Genomic DNA, 18,357 nt, shown 5'->3' on the forward strand with positions numbered 1-18,357 from the left:
AACGCGCCATCGCCAACCTGCGCGTTAGCGCTCACCAGCTCACCACCAATCACCTGCTGATCCATATCGCCAGCGGTCTTCCTCGCCCACGCGGCAGCGCGTTTCCTCGCCATCGCGCTAACGCTTGCGTTCTCCGCCTCGGATTCGCGCTCATTCACCTGCCCACCCTCGCGACCGCTCGCCTGCGCGGCCGTTCGCCTGCGCGGCCGTTCGCCTGCGCGACCGCTTGCCTGCGCGCCCGCGCGATCATTCGCCTGAGCGCCTACACGCCCACGTGCCTGCACGTCGGCGCGCCTACACGCCCACGTGCCTGCACGTCTACGCTCATGCGCGTCCGGGCACATGCTCTCCAATGTTCGCCCGCGCGCGAACCGACGGTGTTCTGTCGCGCGAACCGACGGTGTTCCGTCGCGCGAACCGACGGTGTTGCGTCGCGCGAACCGACGGTGTTGCGTCGCGCGAACCGACGGTGTTGCGTCGCGCGAACCGACGGTGTTGCGTCGCGCGAACCGACGGTGTTGCGTCGCGCGAACCGACGGTGTTGCGTCGCGCGAACCGACGGTGTTGCGTCGCGCGAACCGACGGTGTTGCGTCGCGCGAACCGACGGTGTTGCGTCGCGCGAACCGACGGTGTTGCGTCGCGCGAACCGACGGTGTTGCGTCGCGCGAACCGACGGTGTTGCGTCGCGCGAACCGACGGTGTTGCGTCGCGCGAACCGACGGTGTTGCGTCGCGCGAACCGACGGTGTTCCGTCGCGCGAACCGACGGTGTTCCGTCGCGCGAACCGACGGTGTTCCGTCGCGCGAACCGACGGTGTTCCGTCGCGCGAACCGTCGGTGTTCCGTCGCGCGAACCGACGGTGTTCCGTCGCGCGAACCGACGGTGTTCCGTCGCGCGAACCGACGGTGTTCCGTCGCGCGAACCGACGGTGTTCCGTCGCGCGAACCGACGGTGTTGCGTCGCGCGAACCGACGGTGTTCCGTCGCGCGAACCGACGGTGTTCCGTCGCGCGAACCGACGGTGTTCCGTCGCGCGAACCGACGGTGTTCCTTCGCACGAACGTCGGCTTAATTCTTGCAGTATCCATTACTCGTCTATGGGTTATCGCTCGCCGACCACCAGCTCTCGCCCTTCATACCACGCTCGCCCTCCTTCTGCGCTCCTTCGCTCACCTTCGTTTGCGTTCCTGCGTGACCGCGCATGTGCGCTTCCTCGTTCGCCCACGCGCAAATCTTTGAATTACCATCCCGCGAGCTCCAGGGCGATTGCGACCACAATTCCCATTGGGGTTTTCGCAGCATGGCCAGCCTGGCGAGTTCTTCTGAAGCGTATTTCCAGAACACGGCCTCACCCCGTAAACGCAGAGCATGGCACTTGCAAGAATAGGAAGAAACTTCAGGGAGGTCTGAGCAACAATCCTCTTTCCAGAACTTGGGTTAGCCCTTCCCCGTCATTCCCTGGAAGGATTTTTGGCGGGGGGGCTTTCCGTTTGAGATTTCTCCATCGGCCAAGGGGTGACTGCTTACCCCTTCCTCTGGGGGCTTACCAGGTCCTTTTCCTCCTCGGTTACGGCCCGAGGTTTGATTCAAGGAAGCTACAGGAAGATCATGGGTACTTTCCTCCTCTCGAGCTCAGGCACCTTGGCCTTTCGTCGTTAAGTATCTAACTTGTGGATAAGCTCGATGTTGTACCATCTGGACGCGCTGACTGAGGGCTTCCTTCGGGTGTCTCATCTGTGGAGGTTGACGACCTCAGACACCCTTCCATCCTTGAGAAGAGTTTGTGTGTGCCCAAGGACAGAGACTTACACAGCGGCTGTGCGGAGGAAATCGACTTCCGTTTTCACTCCTCCAAGGCGCTTTCTTCCAGACTCTGCAGGGCTCCAGCGCCCTTTTCTTTCAACCACGTCGGCCTAAGTTATCGGCTACGACAACTGGGACAAGGTGTCCAATTGCAGTTTCCTCCTGTCAGGAACAGATGGCACGGGAGGCTCCCCCGGGGGGGGCATAGTCCTAAAAGGAGCGGCAGAGTTCACGAACTCTAGGATTGCAGTTTTCTCGCTGGGAGGATGCTTAAGGTTACTCATCCGGATGACAGCTTCCCGATGCCCATTCCTGCACAATCTCTGTGATCAGCCAAGGATATCGCGCCTGCCGTCTCTGTCAGCGAATTCAGTGTCTCTGAACCTCTATGCCATAGGGTCGGCAAGAGTTGCCCGGTTGGGCAGAATGATCCATACCTTAGGCGAAGGTCCTCCATAGGATCATCGACGGCTTCATCCCCGGCCTCTTCAGTCGATCCTTTCTTGTAAGGAAGGATCTGAGAGGGCAGTTCCATAGTCGACCTCTCAGCCCTGATCAAGTTTGTCGAACAAACTTCGGCCAGTGTAGAGCAGCAGAATCGATCAGACTGGTAACGAGGCGACAGGACTCCTTAAACCCTGGATCGGGAGGACGGGTACTTTCAGTTTCCATTCCATCCATCTTCCAGGGAGCTTGTCGAATTCAGCCTAGACTGCAAGTATTCCTGCTTATGATGCAGTGTGGCTATCCCGCCGTGGCATAGCAGGTTTTTTTCCCCAGAGAACTCTCCCTGCTTTCCTCATGGCCGCTCAGGTGCAGGCTTCCGCCTCCTCTGCTTTTTGGAGGGCTGGTCAACTCCGGTAGGCTCGGGTTCGTCCTTCTTCAGCGCCGGGACAAGCTTCCGGATGCTTACCATGAGAGTGGGTTCATGGTATTTTGCTTGGAGCCTTCTCTTCTTCTGCCTCAACATCTGGAGTATCTGGCCATGATATTGAGTCAACGGCCTTACCACGTTGGAAACCCCGCTTCTCGTCCGTCCAGCGAGGTTAAGCAACGTTGGTTTTGGTCGGTACTTGGATGGGTGACCACCTGGGGACGCCAGATTCTGTTGCCACATCCTCCGAGCCTTCCTTTCAGTTGACTGTGGCAACACTGAGGAGAGTCGCAGTACCTGTTCTCAGTCAAGCAGAGCTTTCAGCCCTACCTTGGAAAGTTTCCTAGTCCTCCTTTCCTCATTGACCCGTCTATAGTCCGAACGGTCGCCTCAGGATAAGTTCCATGTGGGCCGGTCCAAGTTCCGGTGGTTTCAGGCAACGTTTAACCGGACTTCCTGGCCCCTATGGGACCAGCGGAACTATTAGACCTGCAATGGGTGTTGACTTATGGAACCTCTTGATGGTAGTGGATATTCTCGTCCTTTCCCCACATTCTTGATGCTGTTCTCGGACTCGTCAAAGGAAAGGGGGGGGGGGGGCATGTTCCGGTCCAGGCCTATGGTCAAGACCTGAAGGATACCTCTCCATCATTCAGGCAGGCTTAGGGGCTGTAGTCTGGCCCCTCTACAGATCCTACAGCTCCTGCCGAGTCGCCCCGTGCGCGTCGACTTCATGATTCTGGCATGTTCTAACCAGCAGGGGACGCATTTTCACACCTTCACATCTTGCAGTAGAGATACCGGGATGATTGAGATTATCTCAATACCACCATCGGCTCTCTCATTCCAGGCAGAGGAATGTTCTCTCCGACTATCCGAGCAGAGCCTCGTAGAGAGAGTGTACCTGGTGGTCTTTGACCTTGAGTAACCAGCAAGTCATGGTCTGGGGGACCTGATCGCAACAGCTTAGAACCTCAAGCTTCCGCTGTTCTTCCCCCCAGTCTCAGACCCCGAGACTCTGGCAAGATGCATTCCGGTAATGGTGGGACAACTTCGACACCTGCGTCTTCCCTCCTTTTTGTCTGTGGACAATGGGTCTCAACAAGACCAGGTTGTCTGTCAACCTTTCAATGGGAAAGCTCCACTGGGACTATGCGCAGAACGGTTTCTGGACCCTCTGCTTCCCCTGACGGAACTCCCGGGAGAGCTTCTCCCACGGCGCAGACTACTCAAACAACCACACTGCGACATCTCTCCCGAACCGGGGCGTGGCTTCGGCTTCATGCCTGGACACACTACGCCTCCTCCTCAAGAAGAGACAACCCGCTACAGTCGCGGTACGGAGGTCGCGTCATCAGCGATAGTCATCCGCAGGGGTCTTCCAGGCAAAGTGAAGAGTCTTCGGTGGTTGGTGCCGTGGGAGATATACCTCTTCCATTGAGGCCTCTTCTCCAGCAATAGCGGTCTTATTGCCTTTCGGCGGGAGGAAACTCCTTTTCGCTCTCGGCAATGAAGCCTGTCGCTCAGCCTTTCCCTGACCTTCAGGCTTAAAGGAATAACTTTTTCCTGGCCGCTGGATCTTTCCTCGCTCATGCAAAGCTACGATCGTCCCTTCCCTAGTCGGAGGAAGACCTGCAACTTGGAGCAGGGCTCGGACTTTTAGTCCTTTAAGAGATCTTCTCAAGACCCTTTACGACAGGCCTCGGATTGTATTCCGCCTTGGGTCTCCTGCTCACTCTGGCCACGGCCAGTGTGTAAGCAATCTTCTTGGTCTCGTACGACTCCGCCCTTTCTAAGGAAGAGGGGAAGGCAACATTCAGGTTCGCTCCTGAGTTGTTGGCTAGACTCAGAATCTGGGGGTCCCGGCCCTTCGGTCCAATTCCTTCATGATTTCGAGTCTCCATTCTGTATCTGATGTCCCAAGACCTTCTCTTTCTTGCCAGTAAAGGAATCGAGAGGTTAGCTTTGGGAACAGCTGCAGTTTGTCCTCAGTTGCAGCCGATTTGGGAGCACAAGGAGGACACGGGGGAGAGTCACCAGTATACCTCTTCAGCCCGGACTCAAGGACATTCATCTCGACCTGTCTCCAGACCCTCCCCCGTCACGTCGCCCTACAGCACAATGTTGGATACATCGCAACGTCCCTCGCCTTCGAGTAATACTACTCTGTGACGCAGGTGCTACAAGCTGGAGTCTGGAAAAGTCTAATGACCTTCGCAGCCCGCTTCCTGCAGGGCGTGACCCACAGGAGTCTCGATACGTTTTCTATCGCTCTGTGGTGGCTACACAACAGCTGGTCTAACCTCAGGCTCCTTTTTGGACAGGTAGCAGAAGGTTGAGGGCATTGTTATCAGGTTTTAGCCTGCATGAACGAAAGAAGTATGTCTGGCCTTTATTTCTTTCTTCATCATCCCCTCTACGGGGAAGCAGCATCCTGGTCTCTGCATAGCTGACATCGAACCTCTGCAGGTAAACCATGCTTCCTTGTGTTCTGAGTATTGAGTCAATACTATCGCGTCCCCCATACCCTGACGAGGTGGTATTGGGGACGTCCTATCCCAGAGTTCCTTCTGGAACTCCAGGTCAACTGCCTAGGACAGGTCACACTTCTTCCTTCACACACAAGCTTATGTAGGCCACACGGTTCCTTGCGGAGCAAGGAACTTGTGAGGTGCAGGGACTCCTTTTCTCGAGTGCGACTCACTCGGATTCTGAGTCCCCGGGTAAAGCCAAAGCCAGTATGGCTGGGGACTTTCCACCCTACCTAATGGGTAAGTCACCCAATGTAAGTAGCGTGGTTTGTATTTCGGTTACGAAACAAATGACAAATTCGAAGATAATCTGTATTTTTCCTAACCATACAAACCTTAGCTATTTACACATATTTGCCCGCCAGCCCTGTCCCCCAAGACAAGTCCTACCTCTAAGTGAAAGTGAGCATTCATCTGTGTGTGAGGGGGGGGGAAGAGGTAGCTAGCTACCACTCCCCTACCCCCCCCCCCCGCTAACTAGCGCGGGGGTAATACACCCTCGTTAAATTCTAATGGCTCGCCATTCCAGCTGCGCTAAAAGGTAAACCCAATGTAAATAGCTAAGGTTTGTATGGTTAGGAAAAATACAAATTATCTTCGAATTTGTCATTTTAAAGTTATTGTTCTTGAAATATTTAATTTTTTCTTGTATCCTTTCCTCACTGGGCTATTTTCCCTCTTCCTTTTCTCTTCCTTTTGTTTAAGTTTTGATAGTTTTATTAGGAAATATTTAGTTAAAAGTTGTTATTGTTCTTGAAATATATTATTTTCCTTGTTTCCTTTCCTCACTGGGCTATTTTCCCTGTTGGAGCCCGTGGGCTTATGGCATCCTGCTTTTCTACCTAGGGGTGTAGCATAGCAAGCAATGATAAGGATAATGATGATGATAACTGTCTTACGTGTTGGGTGTACATTATGGAGCCCAACGTAACAAAGTGGAATGGCTGCTCTTTTGGCTTTTTTTATGCTATAGCCAAGTTTCACAGTACTCCTGGGGAAGTGAGTAATTTTTTAAGAGCTCTTTTTTGTTATCCTGATGGAGAAAGCTGACAAGCTGGAGAGCTCGAGCGAGTAGGCTAACGCTGATGTGTTGGTGATTTGAACTGAATGATTTTAAGTTCTCTGGCATCCTGACATGGAAGGTCATTGACGCCAATATCGTTTATTATAAATAAAGATTAGAAGAATATTCAATTTAAACTAGAAAAATAAATGTTATAAATGTCAAATAGCATTAAGAAGACCTGCTTCTGATATAAATTTAAAAATGCCACTAGCATTGTACGACACATCATGTCCAAGGATCTTGGCAAGGATGAACCTGCCATCCTCACCCCGAGCCTCAAACAGATATTTATTTCTTTCTGTGCTGTATGTGGGGTATTCACTCAACCAATTTCTCACTGTCAAAGGATTAAACAGTCGTTGCAATATGGTTGGTGTTGGCCTACCAGCAGAAACTTGTGTGACATCCGAATGTGACCAATGTGGAGACAACAAAGAGTAATCTCCCACTTTCGGGGCATCCCATTATACCTCCATGGCCCCTCAGATGCTGAAGCCTTGATGAGGATGGGGGGCTTAGGGACTAGCAGTTGGGCTCTAATGAACAATGGGAACTACTTCCCCACTGGACCTCGGTGCCCAACTGTTGATCCAACTAAATTAGTCAGCACTTTCTCTCTGTTCTTTTGATTACTTCTTATTTTCTCCCATCTCTTCCTCTTGGGGATGAACTTGTTGACGACTTTAGCTTGTACGACTTAGGTTTTGACTGCTGCTTTGGATTTGGCGTAGGGTGGGATGGATGTCATACCATCTCAACCTGTACAAATTTAGACGCCATCACCCTCTGGTAGACCCCATTGGGTGCAGACTAAGTCTGTTAAGAGTCGGGCTCCAATGATCCGGTTTTAAGTCACCCATATTTGCGGGTAATGGGTGACACTAGGCATTGGAGTCGTCGGTGGGAGGGGCTAACTACCCCCACTGACCAGTGTACGCCCACCTTAAGAGAGGCAGCCCCTCTCTAATAGAGGACTGGTCCCCGCTGAAGCCTCTTCTCGTGTTGGGCCACATGGGATAGGAGGACTGAAATCCTCTGATAAGAGGTGGATAACCCGGCTTGCTTCTACTCCAAGAACTAACCCCTCTGTTGACGACCCGGAAACTCTAAAGGACCATGCTACTTATGTTCAAAAACAAAGTAATTTGGGTGACATGGAGAATTTGCGAATCCTTCACATCACTCAGATCCCCATTGAAACCAATTACGATGTTCTATATAAATTATTTCAATGTTATGGTCACATCAGGGAAATTAGAATGAGGCTTGAAGGTGACAAATGGGATTCATGGATATCATTTGATAACCCTGATGAAGCATTCAAAGCTATCAATGATATCATAAATATTAAAATCAGTAATATGAATTTCAAGGGTGCTCTTTGCGATCGGGTACCTAAGAATCTGGATGTATATAGGCCTGCAGATTGGATTGATAAAAGTATAGAGGTAGTTGTACCTTCCCAGAGAAAGCCAAAACCACCAAAGTGGCTTGTTGCTCAATCAAAAGGGAGTACTGGAAATTATTTCAAAATATGTAAATTTCTTCAAAAGAAAGTAGGTACTATCGCACCAGGAGATATATCTCGGTTTGGAAAGAACAGTTTCCTAATAAGTGCCAAATCAGAAACTCAATCGGTTATACTTTCCAATTTAAATACAGATAACGAAGACATAAAGCTGGATGTGAAACCCCATCTAAACTTCAGTTATGGAAGGGGAGTAGTTTTTAATAGAGACTTATATGAATTCACAGAAGAGGAGATATTGGCCATGTGTCCTTTAACTGTGTGGAAAGTGCATAAAGTCCCTGGAACGTCAATGATTATCCTGACTTTCCAGGATGCTGATGTGCCTTTCCACATTTACATAGAGAATGAACGAATTAAAGTGCGAACTTTTAAGCAGAAGCCGCTGCAATGTTTTAATTGCTTTAGATATGGGCATCCATCTAAAGTATGTAAGAATGATAAAATGTGTAGTACATGCTCTAATGTTTACCATGGAGACTGTACACTAGAGGCCAATTGTATAAACTGCAATTTGAATCACAAATCTACGGATAGGAACTGCCAGCAATATAAATTAGAAGAGGCTGCTCTCAATAAATCCAGTATTGAACACATAAGTGTGGGGCATGCCAAGAGACTATTGAGTAAATCAGCAAGTTAGGCAAAAGTATTGAAATCGGGAGAAAAAATGAGGCAGGAGACATCCTGCCCACCTAATACTGCCTCTATTCCCCAGAAAAGAAATTTGCCATCTTCTGATAGAATTCTAGAGGATAAGGCAAGAATATCACGTAAGACCTTTCTCACCTCCAGTAAGCCTTTGTCCCCCACTACAAAGGATAATACTAACCTCTCTCAGGCTATATCTTTGCCTGATTTGATGGAGGTTCCACATGAAACAGAATTATCAGGTGCGCCTGTAGTGGGGAAAACATCAAAACCTAATAAATCACCACCTGTCAATAGGAAAAGAGAGAGACCTCCATCTCTCTCATACCCATCCATTAAAAACACCAAAGTTATGACATCAAATAGATATGATGTTTTGCCTGTTGATATTTCAGATCAACAGGAAAACTTCTTGAATCAATCAAAAATTCAAGTGGAGGTCCACCATCCCCCACAAGAATTAGGTAACAACTGCACTGAAAAGGCCAATATAAAACCTAATTTATCAAGACCCAAACTTAAAAAGCCTACAGAAAATATTGTCAAATCAAAAACTGTCAATGGGAAGACCTCATCAAAGATGTCTTCCAGAAAATAATACATAGTTTTTTCATCCATTTTGCAATGGAATTGTCAGGGTTTGAGGGCCAAATATGAAGAACTTAAGCTCTTAATTCACGAGCATTCCCCCATAATTGTATGTCTCCAGGAGAGCAAGCTTGATGCTAATACCCCTTGTCCTCGCGAATATATTAGTTATAGGACACCTTACGATCACGGAGTAGGGAGCCATGGCGGAAGTCTCATGTACATTCGTCGAGATGTTCCCCAAATACCTATATCTATACGTACAACCTTGCAGGCAGTTGTTGTACAAATTGATATAGGGAGAAAATATACAATATGCTCTCTGTACTTACCTCCAAATGATAATATTTTAAATGATGATTTAGCAGAGGTCATTCAACAACTCCCTCAACCTTTTCTCTTACTGGGAGATGTGAATGGTAGACATCCTTTATGGGGTGATGTTTTGGCCAACACAAGGGGCAATATTATCTCATCAATTGGGGAGAATGAGGATGTGGGACTCCTTAATACAGGAGAGCCCACACACTTCCATGTTCAGACAGGTACTTTGTCATGCATTGACCTTTCAATTGCAAGCTCTAACTGCCTTCTTGATTTTGATTGGAGGACATTAGACGATTGGCATACTAGTGATCATGCACCAATCATTATAAACACCAACAAGGGTCCGCCTTTGCAAAGATTGCCACGTTGGAATCTAGACAAGGCAGACTGGTTTAAATTTTGTGAGCTAAGTGAAATCGAAGGGAGAGCAGAACAGTTTGAAAGTGTTGATGATGCCATAGACCTACTGAATGGAACTCTTCATGCAGCGGGAGTCGGTTCAGTTCCCAAAACAACAGGGTTATTCAAAGGACGACCAGTCCCATGGTGGTCTTCAGAACTAACTGCACTCCACAGAGCCACAAGAAGATCTCTAACACGATTGCGTAGACGCAGAACTGATGAGAATTTAATTATGTACAAGAAATGTAGAGCACAGTTCCGTCGTGCCATGAAAGAAGCAAGGCGCCAGTCATGGATGTCTTTTGTTTCCTCCATTAACAGTAGAACACCACCATCTTCTGTGTGGAGGAAAGTAAAAAACATAGCTGGCAAATTCACCCCCAACCCACCACCAGTGTTGAGGGTGAAAGGCCAGCATGTAACTGAAGCAAATGAAGTTAGCAATGCCCTGGCTAATCATTTTTCAAATGTATCCAGCAAGTGTGAAGGAGCCCCTGGTCACCAGTATAGGAGCACTGAAGAAAAGAAAATTTTAAATTTTGCAACAAGAAGGGAAGAGTCGTATAATTCTCCTTTCACTGAAAGAGAATTTGATTCCGCACTTGCTCATTGCAATGATACAGCCCCTGGACCCGATGGAATTCCATATGCAATGATTAAACATGTACATTTTAATACAAAGCTATTTATTTTAAGTATTATTAATAGAATATGGCATGATCATAGTTACCCAAGTGTTTGGGAACTAGCCATTATTTTAGCCTTTTTAAAACCCGGTAAAGACAAGTTTTTAGCAGCAAACTATCGTCCTATTGCATTGACATCTTGTTTATGTAAAATCATGGAGAAGATGGTCAATGCAAGGCTGATATGGTACCTTGAAAAGAAAGGTATTTTATCACCGATTCAATGTGGATTCCGAAAAATGCACTCAACGACTGATGTGTTGATACGACTTGAGTCTTCTATTTGTGAAGCCTTTGCTTCCAAACAGCCCCATGTTACAGTATTTTTTGACCTTGAAAAGGCATATGATACCACATGGAGATATGGTATTCTTAAAACCATTCATGAATTGGGATTGAGAGGAGAGCTGCCACTATTTATTCAGGCATTTCTTTCACGTAGAGTTTTTCAAGTGAAAGTGGGGGAAACTCTATCAGAGAGTAAGTGCCAGGAAGAAGGAGTTCCTCAGGGTAGTGTGCTGAGTGTAACCCTTTTTGCACTAGCAATTAATGGGATATCCTCAGCCATTCCCCAGGATGTTCTCTCAACATTATTTGTGGATGATCTCTCAATATCATTTGCTGGAGCCAGAATGGCAACGGTTGAGAGAAAACTACAGCTCTCAATTGACAAAATTTTCCAGTGGGCCGATATGAATGGATTTAAGTTCTCAACAAGTAAAACTACTATTGTACATTTCTGTCGTATACGGGGAGCACATCCAGACCCGGATATATACATTAAAGGTCAACGGATCCCATGTGTATCGGAAACCAAATTTTTAGGATTGATATTTGACTGTAGACTTACATGGGTTTCTCACCTAAAAGCGCTAAAAGCAAAATGTGTTGAAGCTCTGAATATTTTAAAAGTATTGTCCCATACATCATGGGGGGCAGACCGCAATACTATTTTAAAATTATACAAGGCCTTGATTTTTTCCAAAATTAGTTATGGTTGTGAGGTATACTCTTCAGCCACCCCAAGCCGGTTGAAAATATTAGATTCAATACATCATGCAGGTATTAGATTGTCCACGGGAGCATTCAGAACATCACCTATCCCAAGTCTCCTTGTTGATGCTGGAGAGTTACCACTAGACCTTTACCGGATGTCTTCTATTCTTCGGTATTGGTTTAGATTGCAAAGACTCCCCAATTCTTTAGCCTTCCAGACTGCAAGCCTTGTAAGGCACCCAACATACTTTGAAATGCACCCAAAATCTCCTCAACCCTATGGCTTTCGGGTGAAACAATTAATAAACAGTCTGGATATAATTAGATGTAAGGTACTTCCATTCAAGGTATCATCAACGCCTCCATGGAAGTTACCAGAGATATCTTTTTGTAAATATTTTATAGGAGATAAGAAGAATATGTCAGACCTAGAAGCCAGGTCTCTTTTTAATGAACATGTTAAAGAACATAGAGGATCAACTTTTATCTATACTGATGGCTCCAAATCTGATGCTGGCGTTGGATTTGGGGTACATAGTAATAGTTTTAATTGTAGAGGTGCACTTCCTCTGACCGCTTCCATATTTACTGCGGAACTGTATGGCATATTAACCGCTATTGAGAAAATAGCATTGGAGGAGGAGGGTAATTTTACAATTTTTAGTGATGCAAGGAGTGTCCTTCAAGCTATAGAAGTTTTTAATTCTAATAACCCTCTAGTTTTAAAGATTTTAGAATGGCTTTTTATTATTGGACGGAGAGGTATAACAGTTCACTTTTGTTGGGTTCCAACACATGTAGGTGTTTGTGGGAATGAGAAGGCAGATTCCCTGGCTAAGAATGCAGCATCCGAGTTGCTGCCAAGAAGGTATCCCATTGCCTGTAATGATTTCTTACCTGACTTCAAGAAAGTGGTTTGCAATAAATGGCAACAGCAATGGGATAGCCTAGATGGGAATAAAATGCGAGAGGTAACAAATGTCATATCTCCTTGGAGGTATAATATGATGCCCCGAAAATGGGAGACGTCTCTTTGTCGTCTCCGTATTGGTCACACTCGGTTGACACATGAGTTTGTGCTGAAGGGCCAACACCAACCGTATTGTGACAACTGTTTAGTTCCTCTAACAGTAAGGCATTTGTTGACCGAATGCCCCAATTATAACAACTTGCGGAATAGATATTTGTTTGAGGCTCGAGGTGAGGGTGGCAGGTTCATCCTTGCCAAGTCGAGGTGAGGGTGGCAGGTTCATCCTTGCCAAGATTCTTGGAAATGATGTGTCCTACCATGCAAGTGGCATTTTTAGATTTATTTCAGAAGCAGGTCTTCTGAAAAATATTTAACTTTTATGACATTCTATTTTTATGATTTTAATTGAATACTCTTAAATTTTTTATTTTATTTCATTTTTTATTTTTGTATACATAAATTAAATGTTACCGGCGTCAATGACCTTAGATGTCAGGATGCCAGAAAACTTTAAATCATTCATTCATTCATACCTCCATGGGGATATAACAATCGCAATTTTTCTCATTTTATTTTTGGTAAAAGTATCCTAATGCTTTTGCCAATTGTTATAAATAGAATTCTTAATTGCTGGTAAAGAAATTATTTCAGAGAATGGGATACCTTCTTGGTAGCAACTCGGATGCAGGACTCTTTATCAGTAAATCTGCCTCTTCATTTCCAGACACACCTACGTGGGACAGAAGTCAGTAAAATCGGAAATTTATACCTTTTATGCGTATAATTAAAAGCCACCCTAAAATACTTAAAACTAATGGGTTACTACAATTAAAACCTTCTAAATCTTGAAGGACACTTCTTGAATCACTAGAAATGGTAAAATTGCCCTCCTCTTTTAACGCTATATTCTCATTAGCGTTCAGTATGCCATGTAATTCAGCAGTAAATATGGAAGATATTAGAGGAAGAAGTGCACATCTTCAGGTAAAAGAACTACTTTATACTCCAAATCCAATGCAAGCATCAGATTTGGAGCCATTGGTATATATAAAAGTTGATTCTCTATGCTCTTAAACATGTTCCATAAAGAGAGACCCAGCCTCTAATTCAGTCATGTTTCTTTTTAACACCAATAAAATATTTGCAAAAAGATATCTTTGGTAATTTCCATGGAGGGGTTGATGATATTTATATGGAAGCACGTTACCTTTAATTATATCAAGACTGTTTACTAATTATTTTACCCGAAAGCCATAAGGTGAACGAGATTTTGGGTGCAACTCAAAGTATGTTGAGTGCCTTACAAGGTTTGTAGTCTGAAAGGCTAAAGAATTGGGGAGTCTTTGTATCCTAAACCAATACTGAATAATGGAAGACATTCGGTAATGTCCTAGAGGTAACTCTCCAGCATCAACAAGAAGACTTGGGATAGGTGAGGTTCTAAACACTCCTGTTGACAATCTAATAAAAGCATGATGTATTGAATCTGATATCTTTAATTGGCTTGGGGGGGCTGAGGAGTATATTTCACACCCATAACTAATTTTGGAAAAAATTAAGGCCTTGTATAATTTTAGAATAGTTTTACGGTCTGCTCCCAGGATGCACGGGACAATACTTTTAAAAGATTTAGTACCTCGAGACATTTAGTTTTCACCGCCTTTAAGTGAGGAACCCATGTAGCCTACAATAGAAAATCAATCCTAAACATTTAGCTTCACCCACACATGGGATCCATTGACCTTTCATGTATATATCCGGATCTGGATGTATTCCCTGGATACGACAGAAATGGACAATAGTAGTTTTGCTTGTTGAGAACTTGAACCCATTATTATCAGCCCACTGAATAATTTTGTCAATTGTGAGTTATAGTTTTCTGTCAACCATTGCCATTCTAGCTCCAGCAAATGATATGGAGATGTGTTCGGGAACGCTGATGAGCTGGTTTGCGTTGATGAGCTGATGAGGGCTGACACATCGGTGAGCGCTGACATGAAGGCGACGATTGACACATAGAATGGCGTTGTGCTGCACCGCTTGATGGCCTGTTGTCACATAAAAGGTGTTCAGAATGAATAATTCAAACAAATGCCAAAACTGGGTTAATGTAAATGCGCAGGAAATAAGGCGGCGGTTGCAAAGCCATAACCTTATCTCCACAATCCTTGGGTAGTGTAGAAGTCGGTTTAAACTGATTACTAGATATTTGCTAACCCAAGCTCACACGTACTGAATATGTTTCCATGTCAATGGGTACACCAGGGAGAGGGGATGGAAAGGAAGCGAGAACTGGCCTGATGCAGTTGCATTACCTGCCACTGCTAGCCAGAGGCCAGACAAGCCCTCATATCCCCTAGCAATGAGAGAGAAATAAGAACAGCTGGGAAGCCAAGATTAGGCAGTCCAAGTCCAAGTCCAATTTCGAGTTGGATAAAGCTTGAGTCGTGAGTGGGCAACCCTTAGTAGAACCATCAGCCATGGCAAGCTCTTGACACTCAACAAGACGCCCAATATTACAAGAATTTGTTATGTAGTTAAACCTTTTCCCCCCTTAAGTACAGTCTCCCCGAGTGTGTCTGTAAATTACGAGTGATTCATTGTTATCTTCCATTACGATCAATTGGTGATAAACTCTTCCAGTATTTTGAAATTCAGGGAGAGACTTATATTTCTTCTGTTACATAATTGCCAAGATTTAAAGTTCTATTGCCTTTGTCATTAACAAGATTAATTTATTCACTTTGAAGAAGATTTCTGCTCATGTTTCTGTGAAAATTAACTTAGACAATAAATCCTCTTACGATGTAAAAGTTGTCCAATTCACTGCCTCTAATTATTTATTTAATTGCCACACAGTGACAATGTCGGCGAATGCTGATGCTAAGGCGACTGCTGACGCGGAGAAAGCCGACACTTGGGTGAACGCTGACGAGTGGTTGTAGAAGGAACCTCTGTAGGTGATTTTCAAGAAGTTGGGCGGTGGATAGCAGGAACACTGCCAGGCGAATGACGTTCCGAGCAACACGTTGCTTTGGGGAACGGTGGTGAACAGAAGATATCCGACATGTTGGCAGGTGGTGAGTGAGCAGGAGACGGACGAGGAGGCCGTCGAGTCGGTGGTTGGCAAAAATGAAGGCCGACGAACAGCTAGATGACAGTCTGGCGATGGGATGTGTCCTTCAGAAGGACGAACATTTTATAAAGGGGATCATGAGTGATCCTCAGGCGGAGAGTTCTGAACCGAAGTTCGAGGACTAACAGCGACGTCCACAGGAGAAAGTCTTGAGGCAGATGAAGGTCGGGAACCAGATGTCGGACGAGAAGGCTCCTCCAAGAAGGGCTGTGTGGACGAAGCTGACAAGCCAAAAAGGTGTCTTTTCACCAGGAGCACCCTCTTAATTAGAGAATGCCTTGATGGAGTCATTGAGCTTCAGCATGGCAAATCATTCCCTTGCTGAGACTTGATGATGGGCAAGAGAGCTCTGGAACTTTGGGAAATTGCTCTCCAAGTTCGAATCTAGATTTCTCTCCTTTTCCGCTATTTCTTCTGCTCAATATTACTTCGTACTTCTCCTAATTTTATCAACTTTCTTTTGTCTTTCTGTCCTAACTCTATGACTATTATTTCTCTTTTTAAGTTTATATATATATATATATATATATATATATATATATATATATATATATATATATATATATATATATATATATATATATATAAATATATATATATATATATATATATATATATATATATATATATATATATATATATATTTATATATATATATATATATATATATATATATATATATGTATATATATATATATATATATATATATATATATATATATATATATATATATTTTGTTCATTTATTCAGTGTTCTATTTATTTTTATTCTATTTAAATGCCGTGGATATTTCCACATTTATTATTACTACCTGCTTAGATGAATCGGAGAAGGGATCACGGTTGGGAGGTATTCGCATTCAAAGCTATATATGAGAGTATTGTATGATCTCGGGAACTACTCTAAGGTTGGGTTATCAGAATCCAGGGGGATCCAATCCTTGAGGTGAGACTTTTGGCTTCTGGCCGGAAGCCCATCATTACAGATATGGGGAGGATGATTCCATATTTCCTCGGTCTCAGTCCTAACCGGCGGGTTTAGCTTACACCTGTGCCTCTATATCAGTTTTGATGCTATCCTTCGGGTAGGGTATGGAGTGGACCATCTGGGAAGTATACTCTCATTGTGCTGATAGTGGAGAATGCAAATTTCCTTTTCAGCGTATGATACTTTCTTAAAATTCTCAAGCAGGCGAACCAACAAAACAACAAAAGACAAGGAAAATCCAGCCCTTAACTATGGACCCTTCAAATACTGACTCCCCATCCCCTGGATTTGGTGATTCCCCCCCCCCCCCCCCTCCCGCACTGTTGACGACCTGTGATAATGTGAATAGGGAAAGTTCTGTTGATGGCCTCGAAACGGGTAAGGACCATTCTACTAATATTCCAAAATCGAGTAATTTGGGTAACACGAGGAAACGTTGAATCATTCATGTTACCCAAATTCCAATAGAGACAAACTACGACGATTTATGTAGAGCATTTGTGTGCTATGGAAGTATAAAAGAAATAAGGATGAAACTTGAAGATGAGAAATGGGAATCATGGATATCTTAAGCCCAGTACACACTTGGAAACACTGTTTGGAAACAATGTTTGGAAACGGTTTCCAAACAGTTTGGAAACTTTTTCTGAAAACTTGTTTCCAAACAGTTTGGAAACAGTTTTCAAACTGTTTGGAAACAGTTTGCAAATTATTTGTAAACTACTCCAAAACAATGTTTCCGGTCCACACCTCATTCGTGGTCATGCCCGTAATTTGATGGCTTTTATCTTCTTTTCTGTATCATTTACAGTTATAGAAAGTTTATTAGCTATCCCCGTCAAGGCATCCATCTTTTTAATTTTATTTTTGTAATCCACGTTTGTTACATCCCACAATGTTGGGGATTAATGCAGCTATTCAATTAGTTCTAGAGTTTTCTCGGCAGACCACATGGCGTTATCACGGCAAGTCTCGAGTAGGTACCAATTCATTGTCGCCTCGGCCGCACACACACACACTCACACGCAGTGTTTCCCATTTGGGATGGGAAAAAGTAATTCGTGAAATGGTGTTTGGAAATTGTTTGCAAACAGTTTGTTAGCAGTTTCGAAACATTATTTGCATACAGTTTGGAAACAGTTTCCAAAGTGTTTGGAAACCGTTTCCAAGCTGTTTGGAAACCGTTTCCAAGCTGTTTGGAAACCATTTCCCAGCTGTTTGGAAACAGTTTCCAAACATTGTTTCCTAACAATGTTTCCAAGTGTGGACGGGGCTTAACTGTAGTTATGATGAATCATTTAGTTCAATAAGTAATATGAATAATATCAAAATTAATAACTTGAATGTCGCGGCTGCTCTCTGCGATAAGGTACGAAAGGATTTGGATGTATATAAGCCTGCTGATTGGCTGGAAAAAGACGCAGATTTAGTTATGCCCTCCCAGAGAAAGCCTAAACCACCAATGTGGCTTATAGCTGAATCAAAGGGGGGGGGGGGGTTTACAGGGAATTATTTTAAAATATGCAAATTGATTCAGAAAAAAAGTAGGAACTATTGCACCGGGCGATTTATCTCATTTTGGAAAAAAATAGTTTCCTCATTCATGCCAAATCAAGTACACAGTCTGTAACACTGTCTAACATAAAAACATCTAATGATGATATCAAGTTAGATCTCAAACCCCACCTAAATTTTAGCTACGGAAGGGGGTTAGTTTTTAACAGAGATCTGTATGAATTTACTGAGGAGGAGATACTGGCCATGTTTCCATTAAATGTATGGACAGTTCACAAAGCCACAGGTACATCAAT

At 44.7% G+C, this 18,357-nt stretch overlaps 1 pseudogene; it reads left to right on the forward strand.

The window, feature by feature from the left end:
- The first annotated feature begins 2,798 nt into the window (after window positions 1-2,798).
- LOC137651386 (5S ribosomal RNA) lies at window positions 2,799-2,917 on the forward strand (annotated as a pseudogene).
- Window positions 2,918-18,357: the final 15,440 nt, after the last annotated feature.

Source organism: Palaemon carinicauda, chromosome 12, assembly GCF_036898095.1.
Source record: "Palaemon carinicauda isolate YSFRI2023 chromosome 12, ASM3689809v2, whole genome shotgun sequence".
NCBI lineage: Eukaryota > Metazoa > Arthropoda > Malacostraca > Decapoda > Palaemonidae > Palaemon > Palaemon carinicauda.